The sequence below is a fragment of the Hevea brasiliensis genome, chromosome 15 (assembly GCF_030052815.1).
Source record: "Hevea brasiliensis isolate MT/VB/25A 57/8 chromosome 15, ASM3005281v1, whole genome shotgun sequence".
In the NCBI taxonomy this organism is placed as follows: domain Eukaryota; kingdom Viridiplantae; phylum Streptophyta; class Magnoliopsida; order Malpighiales; family Euphorbiaceae; genus Hevea; species Hevea brasiliensis.
Genome location: NC_079507.1, coordinates 59,634,741 through 59,652,213, shown reverse-complemented (window position 1 = coordinate 59,652,213; position 17,473 = coordinate 59,634,741). Strand labels below are relative to the sequence as shown.

The 17,473-nt window shown below is 39.2% G+C and overlaps 1 protein-coding gene and 1 long non-coding RNA gene across 2 annotated transcripts in view; one reads left to right on the top strand and one right to left on the bottom strand.

Moving 5' to 3' along the window:
* The window catches only part of LOC131173756 (uncharacterized), a 61,298-nt gene that overhangs the window by 7,487 nt on the left and 36,338 nt on the right, over positions 1-17,473 (top strand). The window lies entirely within an intron of this gene.
* On the bottom strand, positions 4,069-4,904 carry LOC131173757 (uncharacterized). Its single transcript, XR_009144064.1, has 2 exons — positions 4,847-4,904; positions 4,069-4,317 (listed from the first exon to the last, which is right to left on the bottom strand). It is a non-coding gene; the product is annotated as an uncharacterized LOC131173757 (long non-coding RNA).

Genomic DNA, 17,473 nt, shown 5'->3' with positions numbered 1-17,473 from the left:
TTATATGACTGGTCAGGTAGAGTCTCCTCCAAGGGCCAAGTGTATCATTTATCATCATTGGAAAGTAAACTGGGTCTCTCCTTCTAGGTAACAAAAGTGTTTATATTCCCTGACAACTCAATACAATGCAACTTTATCAATTCTCACTCCTTCTCTTGGAATGGAAATATCTAGACTTCTTCCTATAGCTTCTTAATATGTGGCCTACTTCTGACATATTGGCACTCAGATCGAGGCTCTACTACTCCTTTAATCTATCATCTCATAATAACTTGTTTTAAACATCTTTTAATGTGTTCCTAGCATACCTATTCCTCCTTATCCTCATCATTATAACTAGCTCTATCGAGCTTTCTTCCTGTCCTTTGCATCTTATCCACTTCCCTTTTCCTATTTCTGGTATTGTTGATATCTTTTCAACCTGCTGCACTTATTCCTAAATCTTAATCCTATTTCACCCTTACACCTTTTCCTTCAAGAATGTCCATCCCATCATTAACTTTAACTTTCATTTTAATTCTTAGTCTTATTTTGATTACTAGTTCTATTACTTCGGGAATTCTAACCTTACGATTTACTCCTACTAGCACATTCTTCACCTTTTGTAACACTTATAATTAACCATAGAAAATTTTTCTTGTATCCCCTTTTTCCAACTTAACTATCAGAACATTATCATTCCCTACCAGCCTTAGTAGGAAATTGCTCATCCTGGATGGATAGGAGCCCCATTAACTATAAGTTCTATCTGAACTAACACGGCTGTGGGAAATATGTGTCATGCCTTAATTCCAAACAAGATACTTCACGTGTTCATTCTCCTTAATATAATCACATATACTTCCTATAGCTTTCCAAACTCTAGCCTCAACTTTTCCCATTAGTAACAATTTCATTTATTAAAACTCGTTCATAAATAGTACTTCCTCTAACTCATAGTTTAAAATAGTTGCAAGCCTTGGTAGCTAACTCCATTTGACTCCTGTCACTACTCTGATCGTCCTTTCATACTTAACACTAGGTATGTACTTACTGTCATTCTCATATCAAGAAATTGTGTATGAATTGGTGCCTACCAAAGTCTCAAATAACTCGGTCTCCTTGACTCAGTCTCTGTTCCTTATATAACCTTCAAGAACCAAAAGCACAAGCTAAACTTGAAAAGAAAGAAAAATACTCTTATATTCAACTACGCTCGATTGTACATATAATAATGTGTAACCTATGTTTCTTGGTTTTTCTCTCTAAATTTCATTATCTTCTGGCATAATTGTGCTCTACTTATAAGGTATCATCTACATGAACCCTTACCGTACCATTGTCCTTCCTGACATAATATTTTATAATTTATTAACTTTACTTATACTCGACCTATGATTCATATCTATTATCGTTTATATTGTGCCCTTAACTTTGGTTGATTCCTGAAAGATTTCTCTCGCTAATAGATTCTTCCAACGCTAATTCCACCCTTATCTATGGTCATTAATTTGATGCTTGAACTTTCTAGTGATTTATAACCACCCAGACTTGTCACTTCTCGTTCTACCACTACTGTTGTTCTGTCGTTATTGCTTCACTGCAAAGTGATTCTGTTTGTCACACTAAAAATATTTGCTTGACATTTATAATGAACCTTAACTACCTTTTTACTATCTCAAAAGTCTAACCTAAAGCCTATGTGTCATTATCTATAATTCTTTCCACTCATCATACCTATTCGATCCCTTAGATTAACTTTTATTCAACTTACTACTTACTAACTTCTTTTTCTCTGCCTAATTAGATAGTCCGCAATATCATCGCACACCTTCTACTTTTTGCTCATTATTATTGTATTCCTCACCTAATCTTCTTGATACTGTTAACAAGTTAAAAGAATCTTGCCCCATTACTATCCACTTCACTTTAGAAATAGGGAATAAATAAAGTATGATCCAATCATGTAACTCCAAGCTCTATATTTTAGCCCCTGTCACAATCTCAACTACATCATGCTATGAGTATCAAATTCCTAGATTCCACAACTCCATCACTATTCTCACTAATATGGTCCCATGTTGGGTTCTCCATCCTTGTCATTCACCTTGCCAATAATAACACTTAGCCTACCCTATATCTTAACTTTGTTCCTTTTATTATGCACTCTTTAGGTTGTCCTTTCATTTATTTCCTTTGTCTTACCCAAAATAGAACCTGACTATTCTATCCCTAGTTCCATTCTTCTTCCTAACATGACAGCTGTACTTGCTAACTATATCTTTCAGAGTCTCTATCGCGTTATATGTATGTGCTACTCAGATTTGGTCCTTTGACCACTGTAGCTAGTAATTCCATTGGCATTTAGATTATATTGCATCTGCAATCAATTGTCCAAACCTTCATTCTGCACTTTCTTTATCCATTGGCCTTCTATAATTTATCTTTGCTAATTTATTACTCTTAACACTATTATAATTAGATTATACTATTGTTTTGAACAATATGAAGTTAGAAAGTAACTCAGGAAATTGCAGTCATACCTTTATCGTATGATTTCCATTCTTATCTTTTAGCTTACATAATACCCTTACTCCCTCGAGAACTGATTCTGCAGTAATTTTTATTTATTTGTTATTATTATTATTTTCCATGTTTACTCAATTAGCCAAAACTTAAGATTCCGGGCACCCAAACCGGTCATCCAATTCAAAGGATTTACATCTATTGTGATCTGATTATATAGGATTCCTATAATAGAACTTGTATCCTCTGCAGGATACCCGAACCAACTACTCTCTACCACACTCTATAGTGCCATCTGGGACACTATTCCATAAGTCATCATTATTAGCAATAACCTTCAATCCCTTCTAAAAAGATAGGACTATACCCTCACTTGCTGCAACAAAGGTACTACATTTACCACCTTGCCAAAACCATGTCAAGTTAATGACTCTTTTATCATATCATAGCTCTATAAACCATCAATTCATAATTTCAACATTCTCTAGGTAGTAGGGTTGTACTTTACACCTTACTGATACACACAAGGTATACTATTCTCACTCTATAAGTGTCACCTTTACTTTGCAACTAATCCGAAACCTCTGGTCTGATGGCAACTCTTAATGTAACTCTAGCTCATGCTAGGGTAACTGAGTCACTGACTCTAGTTATCACCCAACTGTGACCTTTCAATATTCTAACTCTAGACCTCTAACCAGGAGTTTCCAACTCCTCTACAGATATAGAACTCTGTTCTGGCATAACTGTACCAAAACAGAAGCCATCTTAAACACCCTCATTATGGAGCACCACGGGGATGCACGCAGCTCTACACAATAATCTCATGTCGGTACTGTAATCTGCAGCTTACAGAGCAGACATCAAGAACATTGTATAGTTACTACGATACGTCCTGACAGACTAAGTCTCCTAATTTCTTATCTCTCCTGAATCTTCTATTATCACAAACTTATTCTGACTGGGCCATCTACCGATGACTGCCAGCAGTGGTATCCTCATCCTTATCTAGGGCAACTGTACTTTTAAGACTCATTTTTATGTACTCGTGCCTTGCACGAAATGGGCACACCATTTAAACCCATACTGACAAAAATATAGCATTTATTGGAGTACGTGTTTCCATGGTAGACCTCAATAATTTTGCTAAATTTTATTTCACGTTTCTATGTACTCCACGAAAATCAAGACACTAAGTGAGGTACTCTTATATTTCCCGAGGTATAACGCAGAATCTAGAAATAAAGAATTACAGAAAAAGACGAAACAGAATCCTATACTCCGCATGTAACATCCTAACAAGACTCCTTTTTACACTCTCTATTATATTATTTCCCATGAATCTAGAGCCTAAGCTCTGATACCAACTTTGTCACGACCCAACCTATGGGTCGGACCGGCACTAGGACCTGGGCTGGCATAAAGCCCCCGAGGCCCGTAGTAAGCCTTACTGTTCTCAAATCCATAACCAAGGCCCAAAAACTTAGGCCCAACATGTAAATAAAATTAAATAAAATAAAATATTTTTATTCGGGTCAACCCAACCCGATAGCCATCAAAAACTGAAATAAGGGGAGCCTCGCTCAACCCTGTTACCTCATTTACAAACTGTTTAAATACCATACAAATCTTCATTTATTAGTCTCAAAATTTTAAATTAACACAATTTCTAACAAGGTCCACACTATTACTAACACATGCGGAGTTCTAGATTTTTTTTTTTTTTGAAAAGATAGTAAAACAATTAAATAATCGACGTTAAACCTGCGAGGAAGAAAACATGTTGCTCTGTAAAATAACTCCTCTTGTGGCCTGGAAAAATATTGAACAGGAGTAAGCGTTCGACTCAGAGAGTAAAATATTAATTTTAACCATAATTTCTATAACTATCTAAAACTAATGCACCCTGTAGAGTGAAATGCAACACCAGCAATAATTTCACATCATAACATCAAAAAGGTAATTTGGAGCACTCACACACCCAATAATAGCAATCATAATATATGGGAGCTGATCCCCTATACAGCTCTCTTAAATCCGACCTGTGCCAGGGAAGAACTCAGCTCGGACTTCCACTTAATAACCAAATCGGGGTCCCAGCGAAGAACTCAAGCCGTGTCTACCCGTCCTATCCATAGTCCACACCACATCACATGCACGCCAACGCACGCACACTGCTCCAAATTACCACAACAACATACATGGCACTTTAACAGTTGTGAATGCAACATAAAACGTGCCTAGGGTTTAACTACTTATATACATACATATAAGTGATGCATGGGCATGCTTGAACATATAATAATATCGAAATTACAATTAAAATTAATATTTTACTCACAGTACACCGATGACTATTGTGGCTGCTGGATGCAGGAAAATAGCTAACATCGATCACCTAATAATTATATTATAAATTTATTAGTACTAAATCAAAATAAAACTCTAAAGAGGCAACAGACAGCCTAATTTATGCCGGAAATTCGGTAAAGTTTCCCCTATACCTGAGACCTACCCAACCTGCAAGAAGGTTCAAATAACACTTCTAAATTCAACTCATATCTCATCATCATTATATGGCCCCTCCTGGGCCCTCCAAACCAAGCAATACTCAAAACTTTAAAAATTACGTTTTAGTCCCTATAATTAACATTTTGTAAAAATCCACTCAAACATGTTCTAAAAATTCTAAATTTTGTTTCGTGGTACTTAATAATATTATAAGGCTATTGCAAAATGAATTGTAATTTTCTAATCACCTATGAATATTTTATTCAAGAATTTTACTCGATTCCATAAGTTTCCAACAGCTAACATATTCTTAATTCAACCCATTTCAACATTCACATATTTAAACCTCCATCCTCAAGCTTCAACCAATTATATAAAATTTAAATATCTTAATTTCAAATAATCTTATATGCCCATATGTTAAAAATCTAACTAAAATCCATCTATATTTTTCAAAAATATTCTACAATCACTCAAAAATTCAACAACCACCATAGAATATCTCCAAATAATTTTATTTTCATCATATATTTTTCTTAGAATTTTTCTCCAATTTTTCCTATTTAAGAAACACTGTATTTATGCTCCACAAACAGAGAAATAATAAAAATTGTCTTACCCGAAATTTATCTGTGTCTCAAAAATTTTAAAAATTTATGAGGAAACCTCTGGAAGTTGAATCATCTCCATAGCCCACCGGAGCCACCGCCAGAACCACCGCGAACGGTGGCCGGCCGCCGGTCGCCGGCGACATTTGCCGGATCCGATCATACCATCACGTTCCTCTCCTCTTCCTCAGTCCATAGATGGTTGATCCAACGGTAGGATCGTCTATCCAACGGTCGGATCGTCCTAGATCTGACGAAAAAGCTTGAAAAACCCGAAACTTCTGTCCTCCATATCTCACTCATCCGACCTCCATTTGCTGCAAAATTGGTATCAAAAGAAAGGTCTCGGAACAAGCTTTCCAACGCCACCTGAATCACCTCGATCGGACGTCGGATGAAGCCGGAATCACACCGAAAAGTCGCTGCCCACTGTGCGCGCGTTTTCTCTCTCTTCTCCCTCTCTTGCAGCCGTTTCTGGTGGCTCTTGCCGTCGCCGGAGGGTCGCCGGCCGGGTGGGGAGCCTCTTGGGAGGTCGCCGGCCGGTCACCGAAGAAAGAAAGAAGAAGAAGAGAGGGGAGGAGAGGAGAGAAGAGAAAAATGGGGGGGGGGGGGTCCTCCCGTTTTTTTTTTTTGAACCTTTTTTTTTTTTTTAATGTTGGCAGTGACAGTGGAAATCAAAGTTTTCAAATCTTACCTGGTCATTGAATCGATGAAGATAGAAGACTAAGGATTTAAGTATAATCGGAGTTGAATAAGAATTTAATCGATATATTATTAAATAAATGTTATAAAATTAATAATAATATAAAAAAATTAATAATTTGAGTTAGTATATTAATATATCATATTATTGACATCATTAATTATTTAAATTATAAATGGATAAAATTAAGAATTCTCAAATTTCTTTGTAATTGTAATAGGTTAATAATTTTTAATTATTTTAAATTAATATAAATAATAGAAAAAGTTTTTATTTTATAAATAAACTGAAAGTAAAATATTAAAAATAAACATAAAATGCATTCATTATATATTAGTAATCGGTCGGCAATGCAAACATTATTATAGAACAACATTAATATTAATATTAGAGAAGAAATAAAAAAAGATAAAGAAAAAGTGAAAAGTCTAAATCATAAAAAATTAAAAACAATTAAAAATTAATTTCTTAATTTTCAAAGTCAGCATGACCTATGTATATATGTATATGTAAAAGATGATTGCCTTGTTTTAGATGGTTCCCTGTCCATAGAAGAGGCCTTGAGGTTGTGGGATCTAACCCACTAAATACCTCTCATTTCGCAAATATTTTTCATTGACTAGGTTTTTAGTTATCAATTAAATCGAATCAGATTAAATTTTAATTTTTTATTAAATCAATTTAATTAATTGAATTAATTCAATTTTAAAAAAATAAAATTAACTGTTTATTAAATTTAAATGAAAAAAATTGATAAAATTTAAATTTTAAAAAGTAAATAGTTAAATGGTTTATAAGGTTCAAAAGATTACTTAAATAGCTCACAAGTCATTTAAACGACTAATAAGATTAAAAGTATAAATAAATTTAAAATATTTAATATATTTTTAATTAAAATTATTTTTTTAATTCATTTGAGTTAGTTCTATTTGAGTTAAATATTATTATTGTTTTATTTAAGAGAGATTTTTATTGTTTATGTACCTAATCTTTCTGTTTATTTGTAGAATGCTGATGTGGTCTCTTACGGCATTTGGTTGAGTCTCATGATTCCTTTTCGAGGTAGTTTAGGTTGTTGGGTGTCTATTTGGTGAGAGATTGAGTTCTGTGGGATGCATAGTATTTGGTTGAATTTCATTTTCCAAAATTTTATAGAATTTAATTTAATTATAATTAAAACTCATTTAAAATGAATTTTATTATTTAGCATAATTTACTTAAATTTTAAATAATTCATATTTACTATAATTTTATAATTAAATTATAAATTTATAATAATTAATAATATATTAATAAATATGAAATAAATTAACATATCTCATAACATAGGAGATAGTAGATTTATTGTGAAAGACTTTTCACATTATATAAATAAATGAGCAATTATTATTTATTTGTTTATTTTTACAAAATAGAAAGTGAGGAAATATCTCTCTTCTAAATTTTTTAATTAATTAATGGTAATAGTAATTGGTAAGTTTTCAATTATTTAGATTTTGGTTTCCTGCTGTGCTGTAGACATGACATCTTTAGGTTTTGGTTGTTACTGTGAAGCAATGAAGGACTTGTCTCTTTCCATATCGATACTATTAGATCGATTCCATTATAAGAAGTTCTTTCAAGGTGGCTGCTCTATAATGAGCCGTAACTTCTGCCCAACATGCCAATAGCCAGATCTTGTCCTTGGCACGGGACCCCACTGTGACCCAACATCTCTAACCATAAACTTCACCAACATCTCTAACCGTACTTCACCAAGATCATGTTGGAGGGCTTTAAGTTTTTGCAATCACGTGGCAGACTTGCATTGAAGACATGCCCAATTTTGCCTGCTTGTGTTGGTGTTTCTTGCAGCTCAGATTTCTTTGTGTTTGTTTTACTTGATCAGCTTCTTGTTATGGTTTTCTTGTAATGGTTTTTGCAGATCTGTAGGTATCTGATTTTTTGGTTTTATGTTTTTCTTACGTTTGTCTTGGTTGAAGTGTATGTTTTGCATTATGAGATTGTAGACAGAATTAGAAGTTAATCTTTGGGGCGAAAAATAAATATTAAAAAGAAATTAAATAAAGTTTTGATATATAATATTAATGTCACGACCCAACCTATGGGCCGGACCGGCACTAGGACCTGGGCCAGCCTAAAGCCCCCGAGGCCCGTAGTAAGCCTAACTGTTCATTTACCCAATGCTGAGGCCCATTTGGGCCCAATTTCAAGAAAACAAACGGACAGAGTCCGGCCATAAAATGGACTTACCAACGGAGAGTTTTTGACTCACCCGACCTGTAAACACAATAAACAATCCATTGGGGAGCTCAGCTCCCTCATCCAATCCATCAAAACAGACTTAAAATATTAAGTTTACAGGTCCAACATGATAATAATATTACAGACCAAATTCAAATAATTACTGCTAACACATGCGGAAATTCTAGGAGTAAATAAAATTACACAAATATCGATAAACAACCTGCGAAGTATAAAAGCGAGTTAACCTGAAATAAAATATCCTCCTGCGGCTGTAAAAATTTTTGAACAGAGTGAGCGTTCGACTCAGAGTAAAATATCAATTTTAACCATAATCTCTATAACTATCTCAGAACTAATGCACTGTAGAGTGAAATGCAACATCAACATCATATTCACATCATAGCATCAAAAGGTAATTTGGAGCACTCACACACCTGTAGCATCAATCATAATATATTGGGAGCCGATCCTATACGCCTCTCTCTTAAATCCAACACAGTGCGTGAAGAACTCAAGCGGGACTTTCGCAATAAACCAAATCGAGGGTCCCAAATGAAGAACTCAAGCCGTGACTACCCCTCAAGGAACGGGTCCCAAAGAAAGAACTCAAGCCGTGACTACCCCGGCCCTATCCATAGTCCACACCACATCACACGCACGCCAACGCACGCACACCGCTGCTCCAAATTACCACAACAACACTCATGGCACATTAATAGCTATGAATGCAACATAATTCGTGCCTAGAGTTTAACTACATAAATATATGCATATAAGTGATGCATGGGCATCTTGAACATATAATAATATCGAAATTACAATTAAAATTAATATTTTACTCACAAACTTGACGACAAATTACCGTGGCGGGCGGAGGAAGAAGGTCATCCAGCTCACCGACAATTACATTACATCTATTTAATAAATTTGACTCAATACAAACAAAGAAAAAGATCAAGACGCCCTAATTCGTGCAGAAAATCAGTGAGTCTCCCTTATACCTAGGACCTACCCAACCTGCAAAAGGGCAAAAAAAAACGCACTTCTATATTCACAATCCATATATCAACAGTTCAATCATATCACACAGCCCCTCCTAGGCCCATCAAATCAATCATCCATCACAATACGCAAAATTTCAATTTAGTCCTTATTATTGATCATTTTTGCAAAAACTGCCCAAACAAGCTCTAAAAATTATAAAACTTTGCCCCGCGGTCCTTAGCAATATTACTAAGCTATTGCAAAAAGAATCGTAATTTTCTAAGCTACCAAGAATATTTTATGGATTTTTAATCCTATTTAAGCACTAGAAAATTACGAAAAAGCAAGGTTCGGGTTTACCTTTGCCGATTCCGACTTCGGGAACGCGCTCGGGACGTCTTTGCCCCGCGGTCCTTAGCAATATTACTAAGCTATTGCAAAAAGAATCGTAATTTTCTAAGCTACCACGAATATTTTATGGATTTTTAATCCTATTTAAGCACTAGAAAATTACGAAAAAGCAAGGTTCGGGTTTACCTTTGCCGATTTCGACTTCGGGAACGCGCTCGGGACGTCTGACAATGGGGGGCTAGCCAAAGCCTCGGTCCACCCGAGACTTTTCCAGAACGGTCCATTCGCCGAAATTTGCGATCTTGGCCAATCGCCGAATTTCCGCGAATCGAGGATACCTACACAAAGCCCATAACACGGGGGTTAGTACATAAATTTTTTCAGAATTTTCTAAGCTCATTTAATGGTCGAAAATACACTGCGAAGTTCCGTGGGACCCACCGAAAAACGGTGTCGGAAAAATTCGAAATTTTTGTCGTTGCGAAGCTCTCGACGAATGGAGCGTGCTGGTGGCCTCGTTTTCCTTGTGGGATTCACGGTTTTCGAGAAATCTAGCCCAAAAGTCGAAATGGGCTAAAATCTTCCCGAGCAAAAATCGGACAATCCGCTCGATGGATTTCGGCGTTCTTGGTGTCTATGGAAAGCTCTCACGAGTAGATGATTTTGGACACAAGACCGGTCTAATCGGTGGCCGGACGGCCGAGAAGTCGGCGGCGCTGCAGGGGAGTTTTCACGCGCTTTTTCCCGCTGCCGGGCGGCGCCACCGGTTGGCTGGCCACGCTACCGGCTGGTCTGGGAGGCGGTCAGCGAGAGGAGAGAGAAACGAGAGAGAAAAGGGAGAGAGCCATCTCGTGCGGGAGAAGAAAAAGGAAGAAGGACAAGGACCGGTCCGATTCGACGGCCCGATCCGTCCCGGCTCGATTCGGCTTGCTCGATTCGAATACAAAATTTTGAATTTTTATCGCCTCGGGACCAAAACGAGGTCCAAAAATTCCGAAAAAATTCCATAAAACTCAGAAAAATACGTAGACTCCAAATATATTTTTAGTTTTGCCACGTGGTCTTTAAATTAATTTTTAAAAATCATCAAAGTTTATATTTTCGAAAAATCGAACCCGATTTTTTTAAAATCCGAAAAATCTCAAAAAAATTCCTAAAATTCAAATAAAATTAAAATACCAAAAATACTCATAAATAATAAAATTTTGGGGTGTTACATTCTTCCCTTACGTAAAAATTCGTCCTCGAATTTTTACACAAGGAGAATAAAGCACATGATTATACATTGAACAAATAAGGGTACTTGCTACGCATGTCCCGCTCGACTCAGTGCACTCTTCCACCGATCGACTCTCCACAAAACCTTAACCATAGGGATCTGTTTTGATCTCACTGTCTCACTTGGTAGTCCACTATGGCTACAGTGCTCCTCAAATGTCAAATTTTCTTTTAGCTCTATCACATCCTATTGCGATACATGAGAAGGATCGGGAATGTATTTCTGAGCATGGAGATGTGAAACACGGATGAACATGAGAGAGGTTGGGTGGTAGCTCCAACCTGAGGCAATCGCTCCAACTCTATCCGTAACCTCAAAAGGTCCGATATACCGAGGTGCCAACTTGCCCTTCTTTCCAATCTCATGACTCCTTCATTGGAGATACCTTCAGAATACATAGTCGCCCACCGCAAACTCCACATCCTCCGTCTGGGTCCGTGCATAACTCTTACGCCTCTTGAAAATTGTTACTGCTCGATTAAGGGAACCATCTCTCAAGTGTCTTGCACTGTGTCTACATCATGCACCTTCGCTTCCCCCATTTCTGTCCAACACAGAGGAGACCTACACTTTCTTCCATATAGTGCCTCATAGGGTGCCAACCCTATGCTGGAGTGATAACTGTTGTTGTAGGCAAACTCCACCAAAGCTAGCTGCTCATCCCATTGACCTCCAAAATCCAAAACACTCATGCGAAGCATGTCTTCTAGTGTTTGGATTGTCCTTTCGGACTGTCTGTCTGTCTGAGGGTGGAAGGTCAGATTGAAGTTCAATCAGGTGCCAAGTGCCTCCTGCAACTTTCTCCAAAACCGAGAAGTGAACTGGGGCCCTCTGTCAGATATTATGGAAGCCGGAACTCCATGCAATCTGACTATTTCTCGAATGTAGAGCCGGGCATACTGTGCCACAGAATATATAGTCTTCACAGGTAAGAAGTGAGCTGATTTGGTCAAGCGGTCTACAATTACCCATATCGAATCATATCCTCGCGTGGTACGAGGCAACCCAGTCACAAAATCCATAGTGATCATTTCCCACTTCCATTCTGGGATAGGGAGCTCTTGTTGCTTCCCCGACGGTCTCTCTCGTGTTCAAACTTCACCTTCCGACAAGTCAAGCACTTGGACACAAAGTCGCAATGTCTCTCTTCATGCCATTCCACCAATAGCTATCTTTCACATCATGGTACATCTTGGTGGAACACAGGTGGACATCTGCATGCTGTATAGTGTGCCTCTCGCATGATTTCATTCCCGAGGTTGTCCATATCGGGCACACATATCCTAGAACCTTGCACTAGGGCGCCATCATTGGCAAACCCAAACTCACCACCTTCACCTTCTTGTACTCTTTCTATGATCTTCATCAATTGTTGGTCTCTCGTGGCCGGGAAACTCTAACTCTGTCCTCAAGTCCGCCTCACCAAAAGTGAGCCAACAATACCCTCATCTGAAAGATCTAGGATTAAACCTTGATCCATCAACTCATGTACCTCTGAATCAATGGTCTCTTCTCCATCAAATGTGCGCCAAATCGCTGTAAGATTTTCTCGCTCAAGGCATCTGCTACAACATTGGCCTTCCTGTGGTGGTACCGATGGTGCAATCATAGTCTTCGTAAGCTCCATCCATCTCCTCTGTCTCAAGTTTAAGTCCTCTGTTGGAAGATGTACTTTAAACTCTTGTGGTCGGTGTATATCTCGCACACTTCGCCATACGTAGTGTCTCCGGATTTTCAAGCAAAGATTACACCGCCATTTCCAAATCATGGGTGGGGTAGTTCTGCTCATGCCTCTTGATTGCCTTGAAGCATAAGCCACTACCTTTCCATTCTGCATCAAAACACACCCTAGGCCAACTCGAGGCGTCACAATACACAGTATATCCTTCACCACTCACGTGTAGTGTCAACACAGGGGCGTGGTTAGACACTCCTTAAGCTTCGAAACTCACCTCACAATCATCTGTCCAAATGAATGGAACATTCTTCTGGTCAACTTAGTTAAGGGAGCCGCTATCCGGAGAAATCTTGTACAAAACGCCTATAGTAGCGGCTAAACCCAAAAACTTCGCACCTCGGTGATCGTTGTAGGCCTAAGCCAATCGATTCTGACTTCAATTTTCTTGGGATCCACTTGAATACCGTCTCTAGAAACCACGTGTCCCAAGAATGAGATGCTTTCTAGCCAAAATTCACATTTGAAAATTTGGCGATACCGTGCTCCTCAAAGTCCGCAACACCATCCTCAAGTGCCACACGTGTTCTTCCTCGGTCCGAGAGTATACGAATGTCATCTATGAATACGATGACAAAGCGGTCCAAAAATGGCTTGAACACCTGCTCATCAAGTCCATGAAGGTCTTTGGTGCATTAGTGAGTCCAAAAGACATCACCAGGACTCATAATGACCATATCTTGTCCTCGAAGCCGTTTTGGACACGTCCTCATTCCCGATTCTCAATTGATGGTAGCTCGACCGCAGTCTATCTTGAAAAGAATCTAGCTCCTTGAGCTGATCAAACAAATCATCAATCCGAGGAAGTGGATACTTGTTCTTCACAGTCACCTTGTTCAAATTGCTCGTAGTCGATACACAACCTCAATGACCCATCCTTCTTTCTCACAAATAGAACAGAGCACCCTGGGTGAAGTGCTCTGACGTATGAAACCCTTGTCCAAAAGCTCCTGTAGTTGCTCCTTCACTCTTTCAATTCACTGGTGCCATCCTGTAAGGTGGCATGGATATGGGGTTTGTACCGGAATAACATCAATGCGTAACTCTATTCCCTTCTCGTGGCAACCCCGAAGCTCTTCAGGGAAGACATCCATGAATTCTCCGACAACAGAACATTTTCTATGCCGACATCTTCTACGATGTATCTCTCACCAATGCCAAATACCCTTGGCATCCACGCCAACATTTTTCTCGCACTAATCACGACACCAAATTATATGGAGCCACGCTCTGTCACCATCAAAGCTAAACTCTTCCACACCGTATGTGGAAGTATACCTTTGTTCCTGCAGTCTAAGGTGGCATAATGAGTTGCCAACCACCCATCCCCGTGATTACATCGAAATCCACATCGGTAGAGGAACCAAGTCTGCTGCGAGGATCTTTCCATCCACTACCACTGGGCTACCCGAAAATACCATGTCTACATCTATGTTGTCACTAAGTGGGGTAGCTACTGACAAAGGGCACTCTAAAGTTGTAGGGTTTCTACCCAACCTCATGGCAAACACAGGGGAGACAAATGAGTGCGTAGCACCCGGATCTCTCAAAACACGAGCCTCATAAGAATGGACTGTAAGAATACCGCCACAACGTGCATTTGAAGCTTGAGCATCCCGGTGGGTCGTGGTGAAAACCCGAGCTTGACCCCTACCCGAGTGGCGTAACTCGACATCGACTTCTACCTCCGACCGCCTCCAAATCCACGCCCCTTGTCCTCGCCTCATGGCCATCGAATCGATCGCCGCCATGTTGGAAGCGCCGATACAATCGAGGAACATTCGCAATGAACCCTGTGACCCCATCTGTGGCTCGCTGAACATGGGGCATTCTCTAGCAAAGTGACCCGGTTGGCCACACCAAGCATACTCTGATCCCATCAAACAAGGTCCGAATGTCCTCTTCCACACTGTGCACAAGGTGCCAAGGAGGATCTGAGCTGCACTGGAACCGCTGCATTTCGAATCGTGACCACCGCTGATCCGCACTGGTTCGAATCCTCGTGGTTTGTATCTAAAACCACTTTTCTTGTTCCTACTCTTTCCTCTGTAATTACTCGCCACCACTATCCGGAGTACCCATGGAAGGGACACTGAGGAACCCTTCGCCTGCTTTTTCTTTGCTCTTCCATTGTCATCTACAAAGATAATCGATCTCAATCTGTCTAGCTCGGTCAACCACCACATCAAAAGATCGGACGACATCATGGCTGTGTTTGCATATCTCTGTCAAGCCCCTTTAGGAATCTTTTCACCTTCATAGTCTCTGAGATACTGCAGAGGGGCATATCTGCTCAATTCCGTAAATTCAGTAGCATATTCAGCTACAGACCTGCCATTCTGTCTTAAGGCCTCAAAGGCCCACTGCTTCTGATCTCTGAAACTTTCTGGCCCAAACCGGTTGATAAAAAGTTCCACAAACTGAGCCCATGTCAAACCCTCCATCCGGGGTAACACGTAGTCATTCATCCATTGCCTAGGCATGGGCCCCATGACGTGCTGCATACACTCTATCAATCTTCTATCACCAATCGTAATTCTGCTCGCCGTCAGAATCTAAAACCGATATGCATCGTCGACACATCATAGGTACTGTGCACCAACTTCTTGAAGTTTATGATCTGTTTGTAAGATTCCTCTCTTGGTGCGGTGGACTGCTGCTGCTGTGGAGGGTGGACCATATACTGCGCCATCATGTCGATGGTTCTCTGCAGACCAACTAGAGTAGCTGCCATGGGGTCCATAGGACCACGTGCCATGAAAGATCGTTTCGAATCAGGGTAGCCGCTTCTACTTGAGCGCTCTAGGCCTCCTACCCCGCCTCCTGGCAGCGCCTCATCTGGCCGACACCTCGTCAGCACATCCGCTCGTGCGATGGCGCCTCTCCGCTTCTACGCATTTTCTGAAATTCAGCAAGATTAGTTCACAAAATTCAAAATCGCACATTACAGCATTTCTATAGACTCATATTTATACATAACATATGGAGCGTAAACTAGAAGCAAATATGACAATGCAAGACGAATTTGGACCCTATATTTCCGCATGTGACTCCTAGTAGACTCTTCACAACACTTTAGACAAAATTCCCTAATAATATTGAGCCTAAGCTCTGATACCACATTTGTAACGACCCAACCTATGGGCCTGACCAAGACTAGGACACAGGCCACCTAAAGCCCCGAGGCCCGTAGTAAGCCTAACTGCTCATTTACCCAATGCCGAGGCCCATTTGGGCCCAATTTCATGAAAACAAACTGACAGAGTCCGGCCATAAAATGGACTTAACAACTGTGAGTTTTTGACTCAACCGACATTTAAACAAAATAAACAATCCATTGGGGAGCTAAACTCACCATCCACATAATCATCAACATAATAATAAATGTGAGCTCAGCTCACTCATCCAATCCATCAAAACAGACTTAAAATATTAAGTTTACAGTCCAACATGATAATAATATTACGGACCAAATTCAAATAATTATCGCTAACACATGCGGAAATTCTAGGAGTAAATAAAATTACACAAATATCGATAAACAACTGCGAAGTATAAAAGCAGTTAACCTGAATAAAATATCCTCTCGCGGCTGTAAAAATTTTTGAACAGGAGTGAGCGTTCGACTCAGAGAGTAAAATATCAATCTTAACTATAATCTCTATAACTATCTGAACTAATGCACCCTGTAGAGTGAAATGCAACATCCACATCATTTTCACATCATAACATCAAAAAGGTAATTTGGAGCACTCACACACCTGTAGCATCAATCATAATATATTGGGAGCCGATCCCTATACGACTCTCTTAAATCCAACTCGGTGCCAAGAACTCAAGCCTGACTTTCGCTTAATAAACCAAATCGAGGGTCCCAGCGAAGAACTCAAGCCGTGACTACCCCTCGAAGGAACGGGTCCCAGCGAAGAACTCAAGCCGTGACTACCCCGTCCTATCCATAGTCCACTCACACGCACGCCAACGCACGCACACTGCTCCAAATTACCACAACAACACTCATGGCACATTAACAGTTATGAATGCAACATAATTCGTGCCTAGAGTTTAACTACATAATATATGCATATAAGTGATGCATGGGCATGCTGAACATATAATAATATCGAAATTACAATTAAAATTAATATTTTACTCACAAACTTGACGACAAATTACTGTGGCGGCTGGGCAGAGGAAGAAGGTCATTCCTCCACTTGACAATTACATTACATCTATTTAATAAATTTGACTCAATACAAACAAAGAAAAAGATCAAGTACGTCCTAATTCGTGCCGAAAATCCGGCAGAGTCTCCCCTATACCTAGGACCTACCCAACCTGCAAAAGGGCAAAAAAACGCACTTCTATATTCACAATCCATATATCAACAGTTCAATCATATCACACAGCCCCTCCTGGGCCCATCAAATCAATCATCCATCACAATACGCAAAATTTCAATTTAGTCTTTATTATTGATCATTTTTGCAAAAACTGCCCAAACAAGCTCTAAAAATTATAAAACTTTGCCCCGATTTACTTAGCAATAT